We start from the raw sequence: 10,319 nt of genomic DNA, 5'->3' as shown, positions 1-10,319 counted from the left end.
TTCATTATTTTTTTACTTTATTAACAATAAATTAATAATTATAATATTTTCGGTTCAATTAATTTTGAAACTTTTACAATATTTCATGGCACTCCTGTAAAGAGGCCGTGGCGCATAGTTTGGGAATCACTACGACATTTATCATTCTTGTAAAGATAAATTCTTTAAAGTCCAATTCTATCCAGCATGAATATAGTTTCTTTATCATTATTTTCTTCTGCTTAATATAACTGTATCACATTACAGTAGGGTTCATACGATTGGAAGTCTCTGGGAAGAAATGAGTCCCCATATTACACCAGAAATTTACATGGTAACTGAACTTAATACCAGATCGCACTAAATTTACAGGTTTTCACTTCCTTTGACCAAAAAGGGATCTGACCTACAACAGAATCTAAAGTAGGGAGGAACAGATCCAGAATAATTATTCAGACTGTAGCTTTAAGTTCACTACCAGGCTTTAGATCATTTATCTAACACAAAACTTAGCAGATTGGAGCATTGTTTTAAATCATTGATTCGCAAAGCGGTCCAGGTGGACCCCCAGGGGCCACGGGAGACTCGACGGGGGTCTACGTTGGCGTGACAAAAAAATTGGCGGTTCACAATTCGTAAGCGGGGGTCCACGAAAATTCATCTGGTTTCGATAGTGAAGAACTAAAATGTTGGCTTGACTTTGCGTATCAATCTAGGCAGATAATGTTGTAACTATTTTGTGATTGTCATTGTAGAAGTTACATTACGTTATTAATGTTTAATTTTAATTATATTACGACATATTTATTATATAACATCGTGATATGATAACAATAATAATTAATAGCGTAACGATTACATATTTGAATAAATGCGAAACAAAAAAATATACTATTTTTCTTTTGCTTTTTACCACTCTGAACGGGAAGTTTTCTAAATAAAATAAGTGAGAATCGATTGCTTTCTTGTGCTGGGAGTAGATGTCAAAAATGTAAAGTTGGATGGAAGCATTTTTTTTTGATCGGCCAACTTTAATTTTTTGACATCCACTTACAGCACAGTCGATCAAAAATTAACCGATCAATTCTCACTTTTTTTTCGGAAGCTGTTAGTTCGTGGAACTCAGCCGTAACGCAAATTTTCATAGTTATATCTAATCTTTACATTTTCTGTCGACTGGAAATATGGTAGAAATGTAGCTGCAGGGGATCCACCGGAACCAGCAAAATTTTGAAAGTGGTCTATGAGAAAAATAAGTTTGGGAACCTCTGTTTTAAATTATGAGATAAGTAAAATAAACTTTAAAATTGTGACCACAAATATTGTGGTCACAATTTTAAAGTTTATTTTAAAATACATTATTTACTTCGAACAAGGAAGTAAAAATATTATCCTAGTATCTTAAATATACATTAACAGCTGTTTTTACGTAAAAAAAAACCTTTCTTTTTTCCAGTCGGAAAAGCTTATAACATAATTATAGTCTTTCTATTTGATTTTAATTATTTTATCTTCCAGTTTATTAATGTGAAAATCAGTTACTAAGTTAAAAAAAAAAAAATTGCTGATAAAACATATAAAATTACTATTTCAATAAATAAAAATAAAATTGCAATGTTGTTTTAATACAGCACAGCGCAAAAAGAAGAAATAGTATATTTTCAACCAGGTGATAATAACAATATAACATTCGGCATATAGAACACATTTTAAATGACTCCGTTTAAGAAATACGCGATTTTTCTGTTTGATAACAAATAATACATCTTGAGTTTAACACAGGAAAAATTATCTATTAAAATATTTGGACATTTAATCATTCAAAATCATTTATCATTACGTATTAACTACAGGGGAACGTAAGCCTGTTGTTGCTATGTAAATGGATAACAGATAAAATAATGAAATCACAACATTATTTACGTTTAAAATTTACAAAATTAGGAATTGTAAGGAAATTTACAGTAATACTTACTTTTTGATTTTGCATAAAACAAAAATTTACACGGATGAAATTCATCCATGAATGAAAGTGGTTACTAAGAACCACTTTCATTTAGATGAAAGTGGTTCTTAGTACTGAAAAAAAAACTAGCGACGTAAGAGCTATTTTACAAGAAATTCTGGTAAACAGTATTATACTACGAAAATTAAAAGAGGATCACATGCACTGTGATCCTCTTCTCAATTTTCGAATAGGGAATGCACTTCCCTATGCATTCACAATGAAATCCTTTGTCATTCTATAGAGAAATGTAAATTATGTGATATAAAATATAAAAAAGCAAATTATTTCTTATTTCATGAAAATATTAAGTTTTAATAACTGTATTTTGGAAAGTTAACTGGACTGGGCTTATGACTCGGCGTGAGTCCAAGTCCAGTTATATTACCCTTTTGGTTGGGTAATAATTTTAAATTAAATTTCTCCGTAATCTAAAAATGTTTCTTTTTATTTAAAATTAATTTAAAAAATTTCTTGTAAGTAAATAAATATTTAATAATTTATAGAATAGTAAAAAAAAAAAATTAATGAAATATGGGGAGGATTTGAACGTTAAAACTTTCGACTCTGAAATCAGGTGTATTGGTGAAGACGCGTTCACCACTAGACTAACCCGACGGATTCCTCAATTTAGTGATGAAAGTTTTATATAAAAATAAAAATCTGATGTAAAACCATATGACTTGTAGCTTATTATATTACATACACATTTTTTTAAATGAAAAGTACATAAAATTTTATTTCATTAATAACTTCTGATATTTTTTCTTATATTTATTTTATATTATTAATTTTTTTATTATTTATTGAATTTTTTTTTAAATCAGAGGTTACAAATAATTAATAAATCAATATATTTAAATTAAAAAACAGAAAAAGGTATAAAGTCGGATTCGAACCGGTGTAAGATCCAAATATTTTTTCATTAATTAAAATTTTATTTTGCTATAACTCTGGAACCAATGAAAATTGTTACCACTTATTATATATAACGTTGAAAATCTCTCAATGAGGGCTTATTACTGCGGTTAAGAAAAGTCCAAAATTCAATTTTTTTGAGGATTTTGGGCTTTTTTGATGCGGTCGATTGCAATTAAAATGGGTGGTGAACAACTTTATATTAAAACAACCTAAGTCCATAATTTCAATATCCTACGGCTAATCGTTTTTCAGATATGCGAGACACATTCGTATACGTACAGATGTCACGCCAAAATGGATTCAGGGAAAATGGAAATTTTCGTTGAAATCTGAAAGCTGAAATTTTTCGCGATCTTAATGTAAATGGACAGAATTAGATTATTAAATTCAATTGCAATGGCAATTTGTATTTACGCAATCAAAAGGGTAATGTAACTGGACTGGACTCACATTTTATTTTGCATTTCATAATGCAAAATAAAATTATACAAAGAAAAATTTTAAGATTATATAAAAATTTAATTTAAAATTCATTATGCAACCGAAATGGACTGGACTTGACTAACCCCAATCAAGTCCAGCCCATTACATTCCATAATACAGTTATTAAAACAGAATATTTTCATGAAATAAGAAATAATTTGATTTTTTTGTGTCTTAGACCAAATGTTTCTAGGAAATATTTTGTATTTATAATCACATAATTTACATTTTTCTGTAGAATGAAAAAGGATTGCATTGTGAATGTACCGGGAACGCACATTGATACTCTCGTCAAATTTTAAATATATTATAAAAAAAATAGCTGAAAAAACATATAAAATTACTATTTCAATAAATAAAAATAAAATTGCAATGTTGTTTTAATACAGCACAGCGCAAAAAGAAGAAATAGTATATTTTCAATCAGGTGATAATAACAATATAACATTCAGCATATAGAACACATTTTAAATGACTCTCCGTTTAACAAATACGCGATTTTTCTGTTCGATAACAAATAATACATCTTGAATTTAACACAGTTAAAATTATCTATTAAAATATTTGGACATTTAATCATTCAAAATCATTTATCATTACGTAGTAACTACAGGGGAACGTAAGCCTGTTGTTGCTATGTAAATGGATAACAGATAAAATAATGAAATCACAACATTATTTTCGTTTAAAATTTACAACAATTAGGAATTGAAAAGAAATTTACAGTAATACTTTTTGGTTTTGAATAAAACAAAAATTTACATGGATGAAATTCATCCATGAATGAAAGTGGTTACTAAGTAACCACTTAGGAAAGTGGTTCTTGGTAACGAAAAAACTATCGACGTAAAAATTTTACAAGAAATTCGGTAAACAGTATTATACTACGAAAATTGACAAGAGGATTACAGTGCATTCTCTGTACATTCACAACTTTGTCATTCTACAGAGAAATGTAAATTATGTGATTTTAAATACAAAATATATCCTAAAAGATTTTGATCTAAGACAAAAAAAAAGCAAATTATTAATTATTTCATGAAAATGAGAGTTTTAATAACTGTATTATGGAATGTAATGGGGTGGACTTGATTGGGCTTAGTAAAGTCCAGTCCATTTCGGTTGCATAATGAATTTTAAATTAAATTTCTATGTAATCTTAAAATTTTTCTTTTTACAATTTTATTTTGCATTATGGAATGTGAGTGGACGCGTTGAATTCACTCCAATTACATAACCCTTTTAGTTGCGTAATAATTTTAAATTTCCCTGTAATCTTAAAATTTTCCCTTTTATAATTTATAAAATTAATCTAAGGCCTGGCAAAAAAATTTCTTGCAATTAAATAAATATTTAAAAATTTATAAAATAGAATAGAATAATACAAAAAAAAGAAAATAAACTAGTAGGGATTTGAACGATGAAACTCTAGACTTCGAAATCAGCTGTTTTTCGCAGACGCGTTCGCTATTAGACCAACCCGGCGTCTTGAGTATGTAACTGATTAAAGTTTTATATACAAATAAAAATCTGATGTAAAACCACATGACTTGTACGTCTATAAAATTATATACATTTTCATTTTTTTAAATGAAAAGTACATAAAATGTTATTTCATTAATAACTTCTGATATTTTTTCACGTATATTTTTTTTATTGTTATTAAATTTTTTATTATTTATTTCAGTGAACCAATTATCTAATTTTCTATAAAAACTCCAGGTTCAGGGTTTCAACTTTTTCTCAGGTGATTTCTATCGTTGACTGGAGAAATACAACGCAAGATAAGTTGAGTTATCTCTTTTTCCTGTAAGCAATGAACTGAGCTGTATATTAAAAAAAAAATTAAAAATATGAATTGGTATTAATACAAACAAAAATTCTCTTCTAAAATTACCTATAAACAATAAATAAATGACGTATAAAACAATAAGTTTTCTATGACTGAAGGAAAATTTCATGAAAAAGAATTTAAAAATAATATAATAGTACTGAAATAAAAATATAAAATAACAAACAATGTGAAAAAGAATAGCAAGCAATTTGTTTTTTACAATTTATGGATAAATATTTTTTAGTTAGCTTCATATATATAGAAAATTAGCAGACCCGACAATGCTTCGCTATTGCTAGATTTGAGTATACGAGGTGCGACAATAAAGTAATGAGACTGATTTTTCTTTGCAAGATGTGGCAACCCTGCAGCTTGCATAGGCACACTATCTTTGACCTTGGTCTATAAGCTACTTCTAGTGAAAGCGGCACATTGATGCAACTGCTCAGTCGTGAGTTGTGCTGTAATAAGTGAACACTTGTTTGTGTCCCTCGTCACAGCTTTTTAGACATCTTGTGTTGTTTGAAAATGGTGTCCCTTGACCGCCATTTTGACTCTTGGAAAAAGAAAAAAGTCGCACGGAGCGATATCTGGCGAATAAGATGGCTGTGGTAGTACTGAAATTTGTTTCTTATCTTATTCACCAGATATCGCTCCGTGCGACTTTTTTCTTTTTCCAAGAGTCAAAATGGCGGTCAAGGGACACCATTTTCAAACAACACAAGATGTCCAAAAAGCTGTGACGAGGGACACAAACAAGTGTTCACTTATTACAGCACAACTCACGACTGAGCAGTTGCATCAATGTGCCGCTTGGACTAGAAGTAGCTTATAGACCAAGGTCAAAGATGGTGTGCCTACGCAAGCTGCAGGGTTGCCACATCTTGCAAAAAAAAAAAATCAGTCTCATTACTTTATTGTCGCACCTCGTAATGTTGTGTAATTACACAATGTATAAAGTAAGACTCAAACCTAACTCAGATTTATAAAGAAACCACATTTTATTTGCAAGATATTATCATATATTGAACAATTGTGATTTTCTTAAATATTTATTCCTATTATGATGATAGCTTGTTGCCTTTTTGTCTCGCCGATTGTAATTTGTTTTAAGATGTATACATCTTATTAATTATTGTCATTATTCATCCATTAACAATCATTGCAAATAGTACAATTGAAAGAATTTATTTTAGAATTTTCTGGAAATTGCAAACGTCAATTCATTTACTTCAGATACAAGAATTTGTCCGGTGTAAAAGGCTTCTTTTTTATCTGTTTCCATATTAATTTTAATAAATTAATGTTTTTTCCTGTAGATTTCTCAAAAAGTTATACGTTCGCTTTTTTTCGAATTTTTCATTCTTTTTTCATATACATTGGTTTCGTTTTTTTTTATTGTTAACCCTTATTAATTTCTGTTGCAATTTTCTTCTTTTATGCTTCACCACATATATTGCAACAGGGAGCTTTATTTTCTTTATACATCCTTTTTCATTCAGCAATTCAGTAAATACCCAGACTCACACTGCTTATTTCGTGTAACATTGTTTATAAATATTATAATTATAAACAAATTAGAATATTGTATAGAATCACATTTTCTACTCCAATTTCATGTATTGATTTACTCATATAGTCAGAATATTTTATATGTTGACATTCAAATCTTTCCCCAAGTGACATCATCTCCACATATATTGCACATGTAGGAATCTAGAAAATGTCTACATGTACCAGCACATATTTATTTTGTTGTTTTATGTGATTTCACATTAATTCAATGGTTTAGATATACGGACCCATGTCTGGATCAATGAAATGAACTGAATGATTCACCATGGTTTCATATATTTATTGCACATTCAATCAAAAATTATTTTTATACTATTTAACATACAGTTTGTAATTGTTTTATGTAAACTCTTTTCTCTCAACAATATTTCATGTTCTCTCGCATATTTCTTGCATTTTCGTCACAGAATCAACTTTTGTTGATTACCATAGTTTACCCTGATTTGGAAAATTTTTATAGGTCTTCCTGTTAGTGAGGAATGCAAACTTCAGAGATAATTCTTCCAATCTGTGGAACTATATTAAGAAATTCTGAATTACATCACACTTTTTTGTGTAATGTATTTATTTTCCCATTTTCAAGTAAAATTATCTCAAAATGTAATTTTTAGTTAGTTCAAATTATCTTTTTATAATGTCATCCTTCGACTATACGTCCTTGTTTATAAGCTGTAGTAAATGATTCTAAATTAGTAGAAGTACTGTTCAAAATTTACTATAAAACTACACGAACATATTTTATAATGAATTATGTAAGTGTACTAAATTTCCTGGTACCCACATATCTTTTCCTTCTATTTTTTTCTCAAATACAGCATAAAGAATGTTGAATTTCTGTTCTGTGGCACATAATATAGCTCTTTATACTTACATATGATATTTACCAAATAATCTAGTGTATAATCACTTATTTTTCAGATTTAAAAGAATTAAAATATAATTCTTTGCATCACTTTCTGACTTTGTTTTCTCTTGTACCATTGGAAATATTAATGGTTTTACTGCTAAATAAATGGTCATAGATTTACTAAAAGAAAATTATTAATTAGTACTGCTTGTCTGCTGGCAAATAAACAAAAACTCCAGATTGACAGTCTGTTGTTAATTAAGAAATTAAAAATTAGCAAAAAAATGTCAGTATTTTGATATATACAAGAAAATAAAAATTTTGCGGATAAACTAAAAGTACTAGTAAATGTTGGGTAATTGTAACTGTATAATGAAGATATATGTTATGAAGAACAAAATTTTCTACTGTCACTTTTAATGGTTGGTTGAAATTTAAACAACCTTTTCAAACCTTTTTAGACTCTACTGTCTTTGATATGCTTTTCAAAAATTTAACAGAAATCTTATTTGGTAATTTGTCAGTAATTTTGGTAATGTGGTCAGAAACTGGTATGTGTGTGTGTGTAACATATTTATACCCAAATTTTGACTAAAGTACAGAATAATTGAAATAGGATGACACCTTAATTCATTACACAAACAAATAAAAGAATTAAAGAACTTTTAAAAATAAAGTATGCAGCTGATGATGCGAATAAAGTTCGCGAACGCGCTTGTGTACTTATTTAAATTATTCTGTACTTAGGGTTAATCTATTAAATATAAATTTGTATTGGTATAGAGGAGTATGGTTATTAAAAGAATCAGCAATACTTCACAGGTTTTGCTTATCAAAACAATGAAAAATGTTCATGAACATATAGGTCTGGAAACGCGTCCTTAGCTAGTTACGGCTAGCGAAAGATTTTATCTGGATCGTAACTCCCCCAGTGTTAAGGCGAAACTAATAGTTTTTTATGGTTTTTGAACAGAAAAATTCAATAAAATAGGTCCCACAACTGTATCTCCTTATCTCTTTATCGTTTTTAAGATATGACATAAAATCCAAAATCTAAATAATAAACTCTTAAAACTTGAGAATCCAATTTTTAATGAAAACCAAACATAACCTAACACACCAGCTGGCAAAACTGTAATTGTGGTTGGAAAACAATACTTTTTAGTGTGCTACTACGAGTGCTGATCATGTACATAGGAGACATATACTGTACGTTCTACTGCAAAAGTTATCGGTTATGTTTTTACACATTGTTGTACAAATGTTTAATTTTGTGCTGCGGTATGGAGTTCGTAAAATAAGTATAATAATTTTAATCTCTGCGTTACCTTCTATAAAATCTGAATTAACAAAATGAAGGGGCGTATTAAAAATCGTGATGGGGGACGTGCTCCCTTTTTATATCACTGCATTACTGTTCTTTCTCTGTGAATTTTTCTTGAAAATATAAATACGATCACGCAACAGGGTAAGTTCTTTATATTTATACAATTTTACTAATAGTTATGTTTCCCTATAATTTTCCAGATAGATAAATCTGCAGTACAATTCGTTATTTAACACTGCGTACATTAAATGACTTTAACCTTCATTATCAGTATTATTTACATTGCCCCATTTTTAATCGGCAAGGTAATAATGACCAAATCTGGGATTAAATACTCAAACTAACATTTGTATTTGAAAGAACAAATGGTGTAAAGGTTTATCACCATGATTATTCCTTAAATTCAATCAGCTTCTACTTCAATAACATTACTAACCAAATATTTCCCGCTATTAAACCGCAATATATGCATTAAAATTGTTTCCCCAACTTTATTCTGTATGTTAATGTTAGCTCCGTACTTATTTACGAGTTGTTTATGTACGGAGGAAAAAGCAGCATGCGTTAATGGAGGGTACACCATCCTTATTTTCTAAATTCACATCAGCTCTGCTTTCTGTAAGTTTAATAATGATTTATTGGTCACATTTATTAATAACAGTGTTATTAAACGTGCATTAACATCCACCTTTACAAATATCTATTTTGATATTTGAATTTTTTATTCAAATTTAATCTGACTAAATAATTTTTATATATTTTCTGCCAAGACACTTCACAATTTTCTATTAATTTATCCAAATATCTATTACTATTCTTCATAAGTTCTATAGAAAACAGTAACTTATCATGACGTTTGTTTAGTTTACTTAAATCAGCACCTTTATCGATTAATAAATTGATTACTTTTATTTATCATTAGTATACATAACCTCTCATAATAAAAAAGACCTTCCTTTGTTATCAATTTCATTTAAATTTGCTCTCGAATAAATCAGTTTTCTGATAATTTCCTTATTGTTTATTTTCATTGCTTATATTAATGGTGTTAATTCATAATAATAATGCATATTAATCTTAGCACCCTCACTTACCAATCTATGAATTATTTTTTATTGACCATATTAAAGGTATTAAATTTTACTGACCCAATCTACATTCGCTTGATGGTCAATAAGGGTTGAGATAATTTCCTTACTTCTTTTAAGTTCCATAGCCCTTAAAAGAGGATTTGAATTCAGATCTAAATTAATCGCATCATAAGTTTCATTAACACATGCACCATTACCAATCAATTCAACAATAAAATCTGTACCGTAATTCTTTTTCAGCGCTAATGCCAATGGTT

The 10,319-nt window shown here is 28.7% G+C and overlaps 1 protein-coding gene across 1 annotated transcript in view; it reads left to right on the top strand.

Moving 5' to 3' along the window:
- The first annotated feature begins 8,819 nt into the window (after positions 1 to 8,819).
- The window catches only part of LOC142334030 (uncharacterized), a 44,563-nt gene continuing 43,063 nt past the window's right edge, over positions 8,820 to 10,319 (top strand). The window contains exon 1 of the mRNA XM_075381697.1: positions 8,820 to 9,112. The gene's annotated coding sequence lies outside the window, so the exon portion shown is untranslated. The remainder of the gene's footprint in view (positions 9,113 to 10,319) is intronic.

Source organism: Lycorma delicatula, chromosome 13 (genome assembly GCF_047948215.1).
Source record: "Lycorma delicatula isolate Av1 chromosome 13, ASM4794821v1, whole genome shotgun sequence".
NCBI classification, from domain to species: domain Eukaryota; kingdom Metazoa; phylum Arthropoda; class Insecta; order Hemiptera; family Fulgoridae; genus Lycorma; species Lycorma delicatula.
This window is presented reverse-complemented; position numbering and strand designations above follow the sequence as displayed.